Below are 20,531 nucleotides of genomic sequence, written 5' to 3'. Positions count from 1 at the left end.
GAGGAGAGACGACATCTAGGGTTATAATTTGGGGAACAAAACTGAGGTTGAAACACGGGGGGTTCTGGTTTGGGTAATTTAAAACCCGAAAACAAAATAAACAAAATATCTATTTTAATATTTTAAACATAAATAGGGCCTAGGCTGGTCGGTAAGAGCATGGCCGGTCATACCCTATATCAAGGGTTTAACTCTGGTCAACCCCTAACTCTTTTTTTAGCTGACAGATGAGGATGGGTAAATTACAGGATTGATCCCCAAATTTCCCAAACTTTTGAATTTAGCTCAGAAGGTTTTTAAAAAATTGTAGTTTAGTCTGGAAAAACAATTAATTAAGTTTAAATAAATTTCAAATAAATTTTTGGGGTGTGACACAATTAGTTTGAGAAACTTAGAGTTTTTTTTTAAAAGATGAAGACTCTAACATGCCATCTCAATATTTATGTTAACATAAAAGATCGTAATGAAAGCGAATTAAAAAAATTAGTAGTTATATTATAAATTTGAAAAAATCAGTGACTAAGTACAAGTACCCTAAAAGTTTGGCGCCTATTTCTGTAGTTTACCCTTAAATTTAACTAACCACGAAAACAATATACCCGTAATGCCTCTTGGTTAAGCGATATATGACCCTCAATATCTGGTATTCTTTTCCCCTTGCTTTGGCTGATGTTGGTCACAGTATCTTTAATTTCATCTCAAATTGCTAAAGTTTAACTAATTGACATAGAACTACAAGCAAAAGGGCACCTGCTAGGAAATTGGTTATTCATACAAAGCATCTCAGCGACTGCTGTTATTAAATCTACGAGGGGCCACGTTTGGATTCTTTGTTTTATTTTAACAAATTATAATAACTTCGCAACTAATGAACAAAGACATTCTTTTTTGAATTTATTTTTTAGAAATGTTTGCAGGTTGAATGATTCCCCCTGTTTGTTCCTATATATAAAGATAAAGTTGGTTTCTTGGAAGCCACTGTGGAGGGCAGTGAATTGATATAAGATTTTAACCAACTTTTTTTGGATTTACGAAAATGACCAACAAATTCGCAACGCGAATATATAAATCGCGATTTCCAAATTCGCATTGCGATTTACAAATCCGCAACACTGAATTCGCAACTCGATTTTGAATTTGCAACGCGAATTTTGTTGTAGCAACTCGATTTTCGAATTCGCAACACGAATTTTAATTTTGCAACGGGTTTTAGTTTCGCAACACAAATGTTTTGGGTATATAACTACGCAACAGCAACAATTCATAACCTAAATCCCTAAATCGCAACTCATTCCATCTCCATCTATCACTCTTTCTGGCGATATCCGTTCCTATAACCGACGACATCCTTCCTCATCTCTAATTTTTTTTATATAATTTTTCAATGATTTCTCTTCCAAATTATCAACTATCAACTTAATATAGGTATGTTTTTCTCTAAGTTAGTGATGATATGTAGTTTATAGCTCGTTTGTTTAGTAAATTAATTTACAATTTGTAGAATGAAATCATCTAATGTTGATTATGTCTAGATAGATTTGTGTTTTGGAGGGTCATGGGAGAATGTTCATGGTGTTTTACAATATATGCCTTTACCCATGAATCTTCAACTAAAATTGTCATTAAAAAAGTTAACTTATGAAACTCTAATGTTACATGTTGCAAAGAAATTGAATTTAAAGCCTCTAAGTGGATTTAGGCTATCTTATCAGAGAAAAGGTAAAGTTTATTTGTTAACCGACAATGAAGATGTTGAACGATTCATTGCTTACATTAGTGTTTCGCAAGAAGATGATGTTACATTGTATGTTGTTGAACCTAGAAGTAGTGAAGTTTAGTCAGTAGTGGGTAGTAATCAACTAAGTTCTTCAACCCTAGTTTATAGTGCTCACAATGTACAACGTTGTTATCAGCCTCAAAATTTAATGGTTCCACCACAATTTCATCACCAAGAAAATTTTGTTTCACCACATTTCCAATACCAAATACAATATCAAACACAATCTCAAAACCCACAACCTTTTCCTAATCCAAATCCCAATCAACTTTCAGCACCAAATTTGGTTTTTGTATTGACCAGTTAGACGATTATGAGCCAACATTAAAAATTGCGAGTACTAGTTAATATTTGAAATTTGATATTGGTCAATACCCGGACTTTGATATTGGTCAATACTCGGATTTTGATGATGTTTCAGAAGAAGAAACAGACCCTGCGTGTAATGATTTTGATATTGGTCAATACCCGAATTTTGATGATGAAATAGCTGTTTCCGAGGAAGATGTTGTTGATAATAATGAGGAGGAAGTTACGATTGTAAATGAACATGTTGAGCATCCATTCTGTAATTCATATAACCCTGAAGAAGAAAAAGAAGAAGAAGAAGTCCTCAAAGAAAAGAAAAAGAAGAAAATACCACGGGAGTATAATTGGAATATGCCAGAATTACTTCAGATACCGGAAGAAGAGTTGGTAAAGATAGCAGTTGATTGTTACACAAAAGTTATTCGTATCAAGAAAGATGATTGTTTTGATACAATGGAAGACTTGAAGATAGCTTTGTATACGAAATGTGTGGAAGATGGCTATCAACTAAAAGTTAACAAATCAAGCAAAGATCTTTTCGAAACAAAGTGTATAATTGACAAAAACTGTACGTGGCGTATGATTGCAAAGAGGATAAAAGATTGTGAAATGTTTCAAGTTAGGACTTTTATTGATAAACATACATGTTCAAGAACCCAAGTTTTTCCTCACCATAGACAGACAAACAAAAAGGTGTTGGGTGGTTTTCTGGCTGAGTTAATGTTTTTGAATGGTAGGGTATATCGGGGACATGAAATTATGACTGACATGAATGCTCGGTTCAAGATTAGTATCTCATATTCTCAAGCTTGGAGAGCCAAATGTTATGCCTTGGAATTGTTGAGGGGGTCCCCAGAAGCATCGTTTGCCCAACTACCAGCTTATTGTCATAATTTAAAGCTGAAAAATCCTGGGTCGGTAACTCATATCAAAACAGATAGAGATTGACGCTTTGAGTTGCTATTTATTGCCATTGGTGCTGCGGTTAGTAAATCAATATAATTTTGTTGACTCATTTTTGTTAGTTACATGCATATCACATTTAAATGATTATGTCTTGTGTATATTATTTTGTAGATTCGTTCGTTTATTACTTGCATGCGCCCAATTATTATAGTTGACGGAGCACATTTGAAAGGTCGATACCTTGGAGTAAACTTATTAGCAGTAGCCAAGATGCTAACAATGGGATACTGACAATAGCTTACGGGGTTGGAAAATCTGAAACCTCTGATTTATGGACATGGTTTATGGGGCATCTTAGGGATTACATAAGTCATATTAGCAATCTGACAATCATATCCGATAGGACAAACTCAATTGACAACGTTGCTAGAAGGTGTTTCCTAGATGCTTTTTCATGGACTTTGTGGTGTTTATTTGTACATAAATCTAAAATCAATGTCTGCTGGTATAAAAAATCACAAATGGACATACTGGAAGGCTGTAAAAGCTTATCGGGAAGTGGATTTTAATAAGCATATAAATCGTTTAAGACGTGTTTTGCCTTAATGTGCTCAAACACTAGAAGATGTCAGGGTTTGAAAGATGGTCAAGAGTACATCAACTTGGAGCAAGATATGGTTTCATGACGTCTAATAGTGCAGAATCAATCAACGCTCTAAGTCGTTATTCCTGGAAATTACACATTACTATGTTAATGGAGTTTTTTTCGAGCCTCTATTCAACAGTGGTACTACAAGAAAAGAAACCATGCATGTATTATTTCTTTAAATTCGTAACTTATCATATATTTTAGTAAGTATTATTTATTTAAATTTACAGGAACATTGGAACGTCGTGTTACACCATGAACTGAAAAAAAGATAACAAAACGTGTTGTGAAGTCAACGTCATGGAGAGTTGAATCATGTTCAAACACTTTGTTTGAAGTATTGAATAATAACTTAAATGGGCTTATCGATCTAAATGCAAAGACGTGTAGTTGTATGAAATGACAAAACATCTGGTTATTCGTTTGACCATGTTATAAAAGTTGCTCTTCATCTAAACCAAGATGATTCAAGCGCATACGTTATGGATTGCTACACTACAGAAGTATATCGACAGACTTATGCCGAGATTGTCTACCCTATTCCACATCCTTCTGAGTGGGATATACCAGATGACTTACAAACAGTTTTGCCACCAGTCATGGACAGAAGGCTACCTGGCCGACCAAAAAATCACGATCGTATACCGTCTAAGGGTAAAGAGAAGAGGATATCGACATGTAGTCGGTGCAAGGAAAGTGGTCATACAAGGTTGACCTTGGATCACCAGTACCATCACAATCATCTTTTCCTCTACCAAAATATGGATCCTCATTAAAATATAAAGCTCATATGGTGCCAAGCAAAAGGAAATCAATCACAATCAAAATCAAAATCCCAATCACAACTGGCTTCACCTTTTGGAACTTATTAACTTAGGTGATTTTTAAATGCAAACGTTGTATTATGTGTATTTTATGTGTGAATGCATACATTTCAGTTAGACATTCATTAGTAACTTGAGTTTGAACATTGCTATGATCTATCCAGTTGTTATCACTTATCAGATTTTTTGTTGCGATTGTTGCGAAAGTCAAATTCACAACGTGAAAGTCAAATTCGCTTTGCGATTGTTACGAAAGTCAAATTCGAAACGTGAAAATCGCAACGCGAAGTTGACTTTCTCGTTGCGAATTTGGATTTCACGTTGCGAATTTGGCTTTCACGTTGCGAATTTGGCTTTCGCAACCATCGCAACGAGAATTTGACTTTTGCGTTGCGAAAGTGTACATTCAACATGTCTTTTTTGCCTTTAACATATTGCAGATTGAAATTTAAAACAACAAATCAACTTTTAAAATCAATTAAACAAGCAAAAAATAAGAATTATTTACACATCAATTAAACAAATCAACTTTTACAAATTAACTTTTACAAATCAATTAAACAAGCAAAAAATAATTCTTATTTCCTCATCAATTAAACAAATCAACTTTACAAATCAACTTTTACAAATACATCAATTTCACGCAGACAATTGTTTATGCACAAATACATCAATTTCACGCAGCTCACTTCAGGATCAGGATTAACCTGCAGAAACCAAACATTTGCTCAAACAACACTTTCTACACATCTAAAACCAACAAACATCAAATTATCTAGGTACTTAACCAAACATTTTCAAACCAACAAAGAGTATATATGTTAACAACACTTGCTCAAACTTACCAATTTATGTTGTTTATGCACACTTTCAGCACGCGGATGCAGGTAGGCAGCGTCTCGCATATATCGCTCTAGCCATAAAATGCCAAAACCACAAGTCTACTACACCTCTATCTCTATCTGTGGGAGATAGAAACTGTTTACTTCCTGTCGTCAAACGTTCCAAGCACATGCATACGAGAGGACCACAATCCCCTCTGGCTCCCTGCGTTTGTTGTGGCACGGTCTCGTCTCTGATCATTATAAACTTTGAACTTCTTTGGCTTCTTGTTTCCAGAATTAGTCCAATAATCAATCGCATCCAAGTATTTAGCCAAATGAGCGCTCCATCCCTTACAAATAATATTTCTCAAATCAGACAATGGTATGTAATTCAACATGTTGTCATATACCATTGTCTTCAGGGATGGGAGCTAAAGCTCGACGAGAAGCCAATGAAGACGTTGTAAAACAGGGATAAACACATGCAATCATAAATAATAATTCAATTGCACACATAAAGTTTTTATTTATGAACACCTTTAAAATATTCAAAAATAAATACTAACCTTATCGACCTCCCACCACGCAGGATATAGTTTAGCTTTTCCATTACCCAACACATATGAAGTGTCTCTCTGATCCTTCAAGTGAGCTACGTGAAAAGACGTTGACATAATAGTCCATCGCATATTTTTTATTTTCTTCAATTTCCTTATTATTAGAAGACGTGACACCCATGCATCAATATGCTGTTTTATAAAAAATACATATATTAGTGAATTTCATAAATTAAAAAAATTTAATAAAAATACAATATATGAAGAATATAAGACTTACCCCCATCGAAATAGCCATTGTCTTCAACCCCTAATAACACACCCCACCAAGACCAATCAAGAAACAAATGCATATCATCGTCGAGTTTGCATATGTCAGCGTAACACCCCTGTCTCCGCTCATGTAGATAAAAATCAACTGCGGTTTTATCACAAAGGGTAGGGCTCTCGAACGGTGGGAGGGACCTCTTGAACGATGACAGAGGCCTCTTGAATGGTGGGAGGAGCCTCTTGAAGGATGATAGGGGCCTCTTGAATGATGACATGTGCTTTGGGCTTCTTCTTACGGAGTCTTGGCACTATTGGGGTGAACAAAGACATGATGGCACGAGCACGACGTCTGATGCGTGAACCCCGTCGTGCAAGAAAAACCTGACATAAAGCATCTACCTTATCGGGCCGCTAAAAATAAATTAATACATAAATCAATAAATAAACAAATAATGCCGAAAAAAAGTTATTTGCATTTTTAGTATAGTATTAAACAAACTTACCTCATTGCGTAGAGTATGAACCTCATTCTGCAACGATGCATCAATCTCACGTAGAGCGGCTACCTCATCACATAAAGTAGATAACTCACCACGTAAAGCACCATTGTCATCGCGTAAAACCTCTATCGCACCACGTAAAGACCGTACCTCATCACGCCATGCACAATTGTCTTCACGTAAAATACCGATCTCCTCACACAAAGCATTGACCTCATCACGTAACTCCCCTAACTCATCCCGTGGAGGTGGAGAACAGGGAGATAAATGTCGCGGCATCTTTGCCGGTTGCCTATCATGAGGTGATGGTGGAGAAGAGGCTCGATGATGTGATTGAATAGGTGATGGCTCTCATTGTGGAGGTGTATAATCGGCTCGATCAGGTGATGGCTTTGGGTGAGGTGATGACTCTCGAAGTGGGGGCTGCTCATCATCTGTGCCATAAAAAAAGGCTTACTAGCTTGCCACCAATCAGTGGCAAGCTCAACCTCTGTGGGTGTCAACCTTTGTAATGGATAATTGGCCTCCTAACAATATAAAAGCTCAAACAAAGTTAAACGTCTACTAGTAATAACTTTTTTATATATGGTAGTATTTGTGTTAACTTACATCATTCATCGTCGTATATGGTAGTAACTCTTCCCAATCCAACAGTCGGATCCTCCTCCAAGAAATAGCCCTAGGAATATCATTTGAATTTTTAATTGCATATGTCCGCATGCTGGGAAAAGCCTCAAATATCCAAATCTACAAACAATATAATACACAAACATTAGTAATTGTTAAATAATTAATTATAATTTTGGAAACATTATATAGAAATTCTTACCTTAAAGGCCCAAATAAAGCCTGCCAAAGTGTATTTGGAACAATGGCCACGCAAACTTTTTCAGTCCTCAAAGGCAGACGACAACTTTTTCCATGTAGCTTTTCATAGATACGAACCCCACGGAAACAGGTTCCATGCATTTAGGTCATCTACCAATAATATTAGGTCATCAGAAATAGGTTGTCTGACCTCTTTGCCTAAAAAGCCGGCATGCAAAAGTAATAAATGGCATACTCGGACAACATCGAGGTCATCTATCCGAGTAAAACCATCTTTAACAAATAATCTCTTCAAGTCGTCGACGTGTAAACTTGGCTTCGCCTTTGCCAGCTCAGGAAAAACCCGAGATAACCATGATGGGCGGGCGATATGACTAGTGTACCAACCTACATCATCGTGTTCGAAGCGTAGACCAGTGATTAAGCAAAACTCCTCCCGCCCAAAACAAGTATACGCCGGAGGAAAATGAAACCATATCTCTTCATCACCACGTTGTATCCTCTCGGGTAGATCGTTAGTCATGGTCTGAAGAAACAAATGGGTCAACATAGCATCTCCACCCGGATGTTGTACTTTCATTCATGGCCCGAAGCAAGTATCCTCAAACAATTTTCTTTGTACATGTGTAAGCGTCGACGCATTTGTAGTGGCTAGGCTTAATTTATTCCTTAAGGTCAATGAAGCCGAAAAAAATTTCTACAAAAACAATAAACATACCAAGTTAGATATACCAAAAACTTAAAATTATACACTATAAACAAACATGATATTAAACAGTGAAAACAAAGCCAAATATGTTTCAAACTTGCACGGTATTCACCCAAATCATTATTCTATCATAGTTCACAAAATGCATCAGATAACATTGTGAAGTTAGTATTTGTCTTTGTTTTTTGGTTGAAGTAATGCAATTCATTCAAGTTTCAATTTGCAGAAGAAGAATAGTTTCTGAAACTTAAAATCGCAACGCGAAATGAAAGTAGCAACGCGAAATGAAATTAGCAACGTGAAATGAAAGTAGCAACGCGAAATGAAAGTAGCAACGTGAAATGAAAATCGCAACGCGAAACTAAAATCGCTTTGCGATTTTCAGTTTCGCGTTGCGATTTTCATTTTCGTGTTGCAAATTTAAGTTTCAAATAGTCTTCTGCAAATTGAAACTTGAATAAATTGCATTACTTCAACCAAAATACAAAACAAAGACAAATACTAACTTCACATGGTTAAAGACTAAACAGTTTAGCAGTATTGACAGCAACCGAATGAATTTACTAAGCAATTTAAGTGAAATGGTTAATCTATTACTGAAATTACCAGTAAATTTATCATCAATTTAAATATGAAAAATCTAATAATAATACAAAAATTTCAAAATAAAAATAATTAAAAAACTAACCATCGGTGGTTGATTTTCCATTTCTGACCTTGAATGGTTGTGAGGGTGGCTCTGAGAGATGGAGATAGACGGATTTCGTCGGAGATGGGGACGGATGTTGCCGTAAAGGGTGAGAGATGGAGATGAGGCTGAGTTGTGATTTAGGGTTTTAGGTTATGATTTGCGATTATATTGTTTACATTTGTGTTGCGAAATAAATATTGTGTTTCGAATTCAAAAATAAAATTCGCGTTGCGAAAATAAATGCGCTTTGCGAATTTGACTTTTGTGTTGCGAATTTGACTTTTGTGTTGCGAATTACAAATTGGCGTTGCGATTTACATATTCACGTTGCGAATTTGGAAAATCGTAACGCGAATTTAGAAAATCGCAATGCGATTTACATATTCGCGTTGCGAATTTGGAAACTGAGTTGCGAAATTGGAGTTCGCGTTGCGAATTTGTTGGTCAGTTTCGCAAATCCAAAAAAAGTTGATTAAAATCATATATTATAAAACATTTTCGATCACTGAAGTTATTTTCTCTTGATATAAATATATATCTTCCAGGCTACATTGAGTCCTTCACTTCCAATCCATCTCTTGTTGTTTTCCCTTTATAATCTCCCAGTTGTTTATTCTTGCCAGTTTCCATTTCTTTCATTTTTTAGTCTTCGAGTTCATTCTTTGTATATGCATTTATATTTGTTAAATGACAAAGTATTCAATGAAGCAAGATTTGGGTTGTGGTCTAATGGGAGGAATTTTCCAGCCATGGACCAAATGCTCGAGAAAATCATCACTCCCTGCAAAAGTCGTTGACAAGGTTCCGAAGGAACCGGTCACGGTTAAGTCTAAGAAACCTTTGATCAATGGTTCCGGCGGGAGACGTAACAGCTCAGTGGATTCTATCCCCATGAAACAAGCCAGGATGTCCGATTTATTACAACCTCGGGATTTGGTTTCGATTTCTCACATGAAAAAAGACAGTGGAACATCCTTGGATGCTGCAAGAAGCTCAGCATCATCCTCGTCTGCTTCGACTCAAACGAGACTGTCACAAGACTTGACATGTGATCCAAAGTTACAGAAACAAAAACCAAACAATACCAAAGCTCTTATTCCGGCTACGGCTTCTGCTATGGACAATATCCTAAGGAAGCCGAGTGTCGAATTGAAACAGTTTCGTGGATTGGATTCTGAGGCATTGAAGAAGATGGGAAACGAGGCATACAATTAGGGAAGGTTTGAAGAGGCACTGACCCTTTACGAACGAGCAATATGCCTCGATCGGAAGAAGGCGACGTACCATTGTAGTAAGAGTGCTGCCTTGTTACGATTAGGCCATGCTATCGAGGCAGTTGTTGAGTGCAAAGAAGCTATTCAGCTTGATCCTACTTATTGCAGAGCGCATCACCGTTTGGCAACAATTTATCTCAGGTAACAACATTCCATAGGCTCATGTAAAGAACATCCTTATATGACCATCTGCGGAAAGAAAATTTGAAATTAGTACTGCTTACAGTTTTCTATATGATTATCTGAATTTTCCATGCAGCTTGGGAGAAGCAAAACAAGCATTGGATCACTACAAATTTGCTGGAAATCATGCCGACCCCAACGACATTACTAAAGCTCAGGCTCTCGATCACTGCCTTAAAAGATGCACAGATGCTCAAAAATCGAATGAATGGAATACTCTACTTAAAGAGACTCAATATGCTATAACCTCTGGAGTTGATTCTGCACCTTTGGTTTATGCTCTTCAAACAGAGGCATTTCTGAAGCTCCACAGGCATCAAGAAGCCTATACATCCCACAGCAAAGGACCGAATTTCACCGTTGATATAATGATCAAAGAACTGGTCTACATGGTTTCTGGCAGGTTAGTAGAAAGAAATCTCTATAAGTGGTTTCTGTGAATATATTTGGAATATAGAATTCACGGGAACCTAAAAGTTAAAAATAGACTTGATCTGATTATATTACGCTAGATGATGCTGTATCAGCAGCTCAGCACGCTGCCAGACTTGATCCACACAACAGAGAAACAACACTACTGGTAAAGCAGTCAAGGGCAGTATCATCAGCTCGATCGAGCGGTAACTTGCTCTTCAATGCATCGAAATTCTCAGAGGCTTCCATCGTGTACAGTAAAGGATTAGAGCATGATCCATACAATTCAGTTCTGCTTTGCAACAGAGCAGCCTGTAGAACTAAGCTAGGCCAATTCGAAAAGACCATCGAGGATTGCACCATGGCGCTTAAGGTGCAACCTTCTTACAGCAAGGCAAGGCTAAGGAGAGCTGATTGTAGTGGCAAGGTAAACATTTTTACCTGAACTGAAGCAAAGATCGGTCTTGAATATTTGTTGACCAAACCATTTGTTATTGAGAAAATAACCTCAGTGACAAAAAATCCCATATAATATACGATTTTAACTAACTTTTTCGTGATTTGCCAAAATGACCAACAAAATCGCAATGCGATCGCTAATTCGCAACGCGATCTCCATTATCGCAAATCAGTTTCCAGATTCGCAACGCGATTATGACTATCGCAATGCGATTTTCCAATTTCGCGTTGCGTTTTTCACAATTCGCAATGCGAATAAGTAAATCGCAATGCGAATTTGGAAAATCGCAATGCGATACTGACTATCGCAATGCAATTTTCCTAATTCGCATTGCGATTTACGTATTCGCATTGCGATTTACGTATTCGTGTTGCGATTTTCATAATTAGCAATGCGAATACGTAAATCGCAACGCGATTAAGTAAATCGCAACGCGATTAAGTAAATCGCAACGCGATTAAGTAAATCGCAACGCGAATTAGGAAAATCGCAATGCGAATTAGGAAATCGCAATGCGAATCTGACTATCGCAATGCGATTTACATAGTGCCATTCGTCCCTCCATTCCGGTCAGAAATCCCTCACAATCATTCAGAAATGGAAAATCAACCTCCGAGGGTTAGTTTTTTTAATTATTTTTATTTTGAAAATTTTGTATTATTTTAGGTTTTTCATATTGAAATTGATGATAAGTTTACTGGTAATTTCAAAATAGATTAACCATTTCACTTAGGTTTCTTATTAAATTCATTCGATTGCTGCCAATACTGCTAAACTGTTTAGTATTTAACCCTGTGAAGTTAGTATTTGTCTTTGTTTTGTCTTTTGGTTGAAGTAATGCAGAAGAAGAATAGTTTCGAGAATGAAAATCGCAACGCGGAAATGACTATCGCAACGAGAGAATCGCAACGCGAAATGAAAATCGCAACGTAAAAACAAAATCGCATTGCGATTTTCATTTCGCGTTGCGATTCTCTCGTTGCGATTTTCATTTCGCGTTGCAATTCTCTCGTTGCGATAGTCATTTCGCATTGCGATTCTCTCGTTGCAATAGTCATTTCCGCATTGCGATTTTCATTATCTCGTTGCGATTTTCATTTCAACCAAAAGACAAAACAGTGTTGTAAATTTTAGTTTCAAGAATAAACTACTATTTATGTTTATTGTTTTTGGTATATCTTCACACTGTATTTTTTTGTATATCTAACTTGGTATGTTTATTGTTTTTGTAGAAAAAATTTTCGGCTTCATTGACATTAAGGAATAAAGTTAGCCTAGCCACTACAATTGCTTCGAAGCTTTCACCTGCACAAAGAAAATTGTTTGAGGAAACCTGCTTCAGGCCATGGCTGAGAGTACAGCATCCGGGTGGAGATGCTAATTTGACCCATTTGTGGCTTCAGACCATGACTAGCGATCTACTCGACAGTATACAACGTGGTGAGGAAGAGATATGGTTTCATTTTCCACTGGCGTATACTTGTTTTGGGCGGAAGGAGTTCTGCTTAATCACTGGTCTACGATTCGGACACGATGATGTAGGTCGGTACACTCGTCATATCACCCGCCCATCATGGTTATCCAGGGTTTTTCCTGATGAGTCAATAGAGAAGCCGAACTTACACGTCGACGACCTGAAGAAATTGTTTAATAAGAAAGATGGTTTTACTCGGATGAATGACGTCGATGTTGTCCGAGTATGCCTTCTACTACTTTTGTATGCCGGCTTTTTAGGCAGAGAGGCCATACAACCTATTCCTCAAGAGCTAATATTATTGGTAGAGGACCTAAATGCATGGAATCTGTTTCCGTGGGGTTCGTATATATGGAAATCTACCTGGACTAAGTTGTCGTCTGCCTTTGATGACCGCAAAAGTTTGCGGGGCGATGGGTCGAAATACACTTTGTCAGGCTTTGTTTGGGCCTTTAAGGTAAGAATTTCTATATAATGTTTTCAAAATTATAATTAATTATTTAACAATTACTAATGTTTGTTATTATATTGTTTGTAGATTTGGATATTCGAGGCTTTCCCCAGCATGCAGACATATGCATTAAAAACCTCAAATGATATTCATAGGGCTATTTCCTGGAAGAGGAAACGTATGTTGGATTGGGAAGACTTAATACCATATGCGACAATAATAATAAGTTAACACAATACTATCATATAAACAAGTTATTAATAGTAGACGTTTAACTTGTTTGAGTTTTTATTTTTAGGAGGCCAACACTCCATTAATGAGACTGACACCCACGGAAGCTGAGCTTGCCACTGATTGGTGGCAAGCTAGTCAGCGTTTTTTTGATGGCACGAATGATGAGCAGCCTCCACTTCCTCCACTTTGAGAGCCATCACCTCACCCAGAGCCATCACCTGATCGACCCGACTATACACCTCTACAACGAGAGCCATCACCTATCCCGTCACATCATCGAGCCTCTTCTCCACCATCACCTCATGATAGGCGACCGACAAAGATGCCACGACTTCTATCTCCCTGTTCTCCACCTCCACGGGATGAGTCAAGGGAGTTACGTGATGAGGTTGCCGCTCTACGTGAGATGGTAGTATCGTTGCAGAATGAGGTTCATACTCTACGCAACGAGGTAAGTTTAAGATTTTCCATATTTAACTTGATGATAAATTTACTCGTAATTTCACTTAAATTAACCATTTCACTTAGATTGCTTAGTAAATTTATTCGGTTGCTGCCAATACTGCTAAACTGTTTATTAACACTGTGAAGTTAGTATTTGTCTTTTGTTTTGTCTTTTGGTTGAAGTAAATTTATTCGGTTGCTGCCAATTCTGCTAAACTGTGTATTCTTTAACATTGTGAAGTTAGTATTTTTCTTTGTTTTGTCTTTTGGTTGAAAGTAAATTTGTTCGGTTGCTGCCAATTCTGCTAAACTGTGTATTCTTTAACACTGTGAAGTTAGTATTTGTCTTTGTTTTGTCTTTTGGTTGAAAGTAAATTTGTTCGTTTGCTGCCAATTCTGCTAAACTGTGTATTCTTTAATACTCTGAAGTTAGTATTTGTCTTTGTTTTGTGTTTTGGTTGAAGTAATGCAATCCATTCAAGTTTCAATTTGCAGAAGAAGAAGAAATAGTTTATTCTTGAAACTAATTTAGTAACACTGTTTTGTCTTTTCTTTTGTTTTGTCTTTTGGTTTCGCGTTGCGATTTTCATTTCGCGTTGCGATTCTCTCGTTGCGATTTTCATTTCGCGTTGCGATAGTCATTTTTCACGTTGCGATTTTAAGTTCCAGAAACTATTCTTCTTCTGCAAATTGAAACTTGAATGAATTGCATTACTTCAACCAATAGACAAAGAAAAATACTAAGTTGACAGTGTTGCAAGTTTGAAACATATTTGCCTTTTGTTATCTGATGCATTTTGTGAACTATGATAGAATAATGACTTGGGTGAATTCAATGCAAGTTTGAAACATATTTGTCTTTGTTTTCACTGTTTAAATATCATGTCTGTTTATTTACTGATATTTGTATTTAATTATTTAGCAGACCGATAAGATGGATGCTTTACGTCGGGTTTTTCTTGCACGATAGAGTTCACGCATCAGACGGCGTGCACGTGCTATTAAGTCTCCGTACACCCCAATAGTGCGAAGACACCGCAAGAAGAAGCCCGACTCGCCTGTCATCCCTCAAGAGTCCACTCCTATCGTTGAAGAGACCCCTATCATTCCTCGAGAGTCCCCTCCCACCGTTCAAGAGGCCACTGTCATCGTTGAAGAGGTCCCTCCCACCATTCAAGAGCCCGATTCACATGGCGTCATATGTAGGATTCTTGAGAAACCCTCTGACGTGCCGGACATGATGGATTCAAGTTGTCTCTCGTATGAGTTACCGGCCAGTACCATACCGGTATCTGAAGTGGAGAGGAGACAACTACCGGACACAATTCTGGATAACACCCTTTGGGCTAAGACCGCAGTTGATTTTTATCTACATGAGCGGAGCCAGGGGTGTTTCACTGACATATGCAAGCTCAACGATGATATATATTTGTTGCTTGATCGGTCATGGTGGTGGTGGGGCGTATTATTAGGGGTCGAAGACAATGGCTATTTCGATGGAGGGGTAAGTCTTATATTTTTCTTATATTTCAATTTGATTATTTTTTTTTAAATTTATGTAAGTTACTAATATATGTCTTTTTTTGTAAAACAGCATATCGATGCGTGGGTGTCACGTCTTCTAATAATTAGGAAACTTAAGGAAAATAAAAGAAATACACGATATACAATTATGCTGACGTCTTTTAACGTCGTTCACTTGAAGAATCAACGAGATGAATCATTTGCGTTGGGCAATGGACAAGCTAAACTTTATCCTGCATGGTGGGAGGTCGATAAGGTTAGTATTTATTTTAGATTGAGTTTAAAGGTATTCATAAATAAGTGCGTAAATGAATGAATTATTACTTATGATTGCAGGTGTTTATCCCTGTTTTGGAACGTAAACATTGGCTTCTCGTCGAGCTTCAGCTCCCATCCCTTAAGGCAATAGTATATGACAGCATGATAAATTACATATCATTGGTTGATTTAAGAGATATTATTAAGGGATGGAGCTCTCATTTGGCTAAATTCTTGGATACGATAAATTATTAGACTCGTTATGGAAACAAGAAGCCAAAGAAGCTCAATATTACAGTTAGCAGAGACGAGACCGCACCACAACAAATGAAAGGGACCCAGAGGGGATTGTGGTCGTCTCGTATGCTTGGCGTTGGAGCGTTTGATCACAGGAAGTATAAAGTATCTACCTCCCACCGATAGAGATAGAGCTGCAGTAGGCTTGTGGTTTTGGCATTATATGGCTAGATCGATATATACGAGACGCTGCCTACCTGCATCCGCGTTATAAAAATGTCCATAAACAATTGGTAAGTTTATAGGCTTGTGGTTTGAAAATGTTTGGTTAAGTACCTAGAATTCAATAATTTGCTGTTTGTAGGTTTTAGATGTGTAGAAAGTGTTGTTTGAGCAAATGATTGGTTTCTGCAGGTTAATCTCAGAAGTGAGCTGCGTGAAAATGATGTATGGCTGCAAAAGTTGATTCAATAGTAGATGAGGAAATAAGAATTATTGCTTATTTTTTGATTGTTTAATTGATTTGTAAAAGATGATTTGTAAAAGTTGATTTGTTTAATTGATGTGAACATAATTCTTATTTGTGCTTGTTTAATTGATTGAAATGTAATGGTTGATTTTGTTGATTTCAATCTGCATTATGTTGAAGGCAAAAATGACTATCGCAATGCGAAATGAAAATCGCAACGAGAGAATCGCAACGCGAAATGAAAATCGCAACGACAAAATCGCAACGCGAAACTAAATTCGTGCTGCGATTTTCATTTCGCTTTGCGATTCATTCGTTGCGATTTTCATTTCGCATTGCAATTTTCTCGTTGCGATTTTCATTTCGCATTGCGATTCTCTCATTGCAATTTTCATTTCGCATTGCGATAGTCATTTCCGCGTTGCGATAGACATTAAGATGATTGCGAACGTCATTTTTGTGTTGCGATAGTCAAATGATTTCCTAATAAGTGATAACAACTGAACATATCATAGTAATTTTCAAACTCATGTTACTAATACATGCCTAACTGAAAATGTTAAAAGTTCACACATAAAATCTACATAATACAACGTTTGCATTTAAAAATCACCTAAGTTAACAGTCCCAAAAGTGAAGCCAGTTGTGATTGGGATTTTAAAGATGATTACGATTTTGATTGCCTTTTGCTTGACACCATATGAGCTTTGGATTTTGATGAGGATCCATATTTTGGTAGAGGAAAAGATGATTGTGATGGCACTGGTGATCCACATGTCAACCTTGTATGACCACTTTCCTTGCACCGACTACATGTCAATCTCTTCTTCTCTTCACCCTTAGACGGTATACGATCGTGACTTTTTGGTCGGCCAGGTAGCCTTCTGTCCATGGCTGGTGGCAAAACTGTTTGTAAGTCATCTGGTATGTCCCACTCAGAAGGATGTGGAATAGGGTAGACAATCTCGCCATAAGTCTGTCGATATACTTCTGTAGTGTAGCAATCCATAGCTTATGCGCTTGAATCATCTTGGTTTAGATGAAGAGAAACTTTTATAACATGGCCACATGGATAACCAGATGTTTGTCATTTCATACAACTACACGTCTTTGCATTTAGATCGACAAGCCCATTTAAGTTATTATCCAGTACTTCAAATAAAGTGTTTGAACATGGTTCAACTCTCCATGACGTTAAACTTCACAACACGTTTCGTTATCTTTTTTTCTGTCCATGGTGTAACACAATGTTCCAATGTTCCTGTAAATTTAAATAAATAATACTTAGTAAAATATATGATAAGTTACGAATTTAAAGAAATAATACCTGCATGGTTTCTTTTCTTGTAGTACCACTGTTGAATAGAGGCTCGAAAAAAACTCAATTAACATAGTAATGGGTAATTTCCGGGAATGACGACTTAGAGCGTTGATTGATTCTGCACTATTAGACGTCATGAAACCATATCTTGCTCCAAGTTGATGTACTCTTGACCATCTTTCAAACCCGACATCTTCTAGTGTTTGAGCACACTGAGGCAAAACACGTCTTAAACAGTTTATATGCTTATTAAAATCCACTTCCCGATAAGCTTTTACAGCCTTCCAGTATGTCCATTTGTGATTTTTTATACCAGCAGACCTTGATTTTAGATTTCTATACAAATGAACACCACAAAGTCCATGAAAAGCATCTGGGAAACACCTTCTAACAGCGTTGTCAATTGAGTTTGCCCTATCGGATATGATTTTCAGATTGCTAATAGGACCTATGCAATCCCTAAGATGCCCCATAAACCATGTCTATGAATCAGAGGTTTCAGATTTGCCAACCCCGTAAGTTATTGGCAATATCCCATTGTTAGCATCCATGGCTACTGCTAATAAGTTTACTCCAAGGTATCGACCTTTCAAATGTGCTCCGTCAACTATAATAACTGGGCGCATGCAAATAATAAACGAACGAATCTACAAAAAATATACACAAAAATATATCATTTAAATGTGAAATGCATGTAACTAACAAAAATGAGTCAACAGAATTATATTGATTTACTAACCGCAGCACCAATGGCGATAAACAGCAACTCAAAGCATTCATCTCTATCTGTTTTGATATGAGTTACCGACCCAGGATTTTTCAGCTTTAAATTGTGACAATAAGCCGGCAGTTGGGCAAACGATGCTTCTGGCGACCCCCTCAACAATTCCAAGGCATAACATTTGGCTCTCCAAGCTTGAGAATATGATATACTAATCTTGAACCGAGCATTCATGTCAGTCATAATTTCATGTTCCCGATATACCCTGCCATTCAAAAACATTAACTCAGCCAGAAAACCACCCAACACCTTTTTGTTTGCCTGTCTATGGTGAGGAAAAACTTGGGTTCTTGAACATGTATGTTTATCAATAAAAGTCCTAACTTGAAACATTTCGCAATCTTTTATCCTCTTTGCAATCATACGCCACGTACAGTTTTTGTCAATCATACACCTTGTTTCGAAACGATCTTTGCTTGATTTGTTAACTTTTAGTTGATAGCCATCTTCCACACATTTCGTATACAAAGCTATCTTCAAGTCTTCCTTTGTATCAAAACAATCATCTTTCTTGATACGAATAACTTCTGTGTAACAATCAACTGCTTTCTTTACCAACTCTTCTTCCGGTATCTGAAGTAATTCTGGCATATTCCAGTTAAACTCCCGTGGCATTTTCTTTTCTTCGGGGACTTTTTCTTCTTCTTTTTCTTCTTCAGGATTATATGAATTACAGAATGGATGTTCAACATGTTCATTCACAGTCGTAACTTCCTCCTCATTATCATCAACAACATCTTCCTCGGCAACGGATGTTTCATCATCAAAATTCGGGTATTGACCAATAACAAAATCATTACACGCAGGGTCTGTTTCTTCTTCTGAAACATCATCAAAATCCGAGTATTGACCAATATCAAAGTCCGGGTATTGACCAAGATCAAATTTCGAATACTGACTAGTACTCACAATTTTTTATGTTGGCTCATCATCGTCTAATTGGTCAATACGAAAACCGGAATTTGGTGCTGAAAGTTGATTGGGATTTGGATTAGAGAAAGGTTGTGGGTTTTGAGAAAAACTTAGTTGATTACTACCCGCTACTGACCCAACAATACTACTTCTAGGTTCAACAACATACAATGTAACATCATCACTTGAAACACTAATGTAAGCAATGAACCGTTCAACATCTTCATTGTCGGTTAACAAATAAACTTTACCATTTCTCTGATAAGATAGCCTAAATCCACTTAGGGGCTTAAATTCAATTTCTTTGAAACACGTAACATTAGAGTTTCATAAGTTAACTTTTTTAATGACAGTTTTAGTTGAAGATTCATGGGTAAAGGCATATATTGTAAAACACCATGAACATTCTCCTATGACCCTCCAAAACATAAATCTATCCAAAAATGATCAACATTAGATGATTTCATGGTTGTAAATTAATTTACTAAACAAACGAGCTGCGAAACTAAGACCTGTTGTCGAATGGGGAAGGATGTAGGAACGGATATAGGAACGGATGTCGCCGGAGAGAGTGATAGATGGAGATGGAATGAATTGCGATTTAGGGATTTAGGTTATGAGTTGTTGCTGCTGCGTAGATATATACACAAAAAATTTGTGTTGCGAAACTAAAACCTGTTGCGAACTTTGAAAATCGCATTGCGATTATGTATTATCTCATTGCGATAGTCAGAATCTCGTTGCGAAAGTCAGAATCGCATTGCGAATTGGGAAAATCGCAACGCGAAATTGGAAAATCGCATTGCGATAGTCATAATCGCGTTGCGAATCTGGAAACTGATTTGCGATAATGGAGATCGCGTTGCGAATTAACGATCGCATTGCGATTTTGTTGGTCATTTTGACAAATCCGGAAAAAGTTGGTTAAAATCGTATATTATATGGGATTTTTGGTCACTGAAGTTATTTTCTCTTTGTTATTTATGTAAAAGCAGCTAGAGAGATAGGAAGTGGCAATCCAGGATTATGAGATATTGATAAGGGAAACACCTGGGGATGATGAAGTAGTCAGGGCATTGTTTGAGGCTCGCACCCACCTCAACAAACAGCGTCCGCCTCTGTTTGAATAAACTGTCGCATAAACAGCGTGCTCAAAATTAAGTACTAAATTTATAGTGTTAAACCTTATAGGTGCTAAATTTATATTGTAAAATTTCTTTATTATTTTAGTAAAAATTAAATATTTCTTAT

General features: G+C 37.0%; 1 pseudogene; it reads left to right on the top strand.

Moving 5' to 3' along the window:
- The first annotated feature begins 9,531 nt into the window (after positions 1 to 9,531).
- On the top strand, positions 9,532 to 20,410 carry LOC120195208 (annotated as a pseudogene).
- Positions 20,411 to 20,531: the final 121 nt, after the last annotated feature.

The sequence above is a fragment of the Hibiscus syriacus genome, unplaced genomic scaffold, assembly GCF_006381635.1.
Source record: "Hibiscus syriacus cultivar Baekdansim isolate YM2019G1 unplaced genomic scaffold, ASM638163v2 tig00117010_pilon, whole genome shotgun sequence".
NCBI lineage: Eukaryota > Viridiplantae > Streptophyta > Magnoliopsida > Malvales > Malvaceae > Hibiscus > Hibiscus syriacus.
The sequence above is the reverse complement of the archived record's forward strand: the minus strand, read 5'-3'. Positions and strand labels throughout refer to the sequence as shown.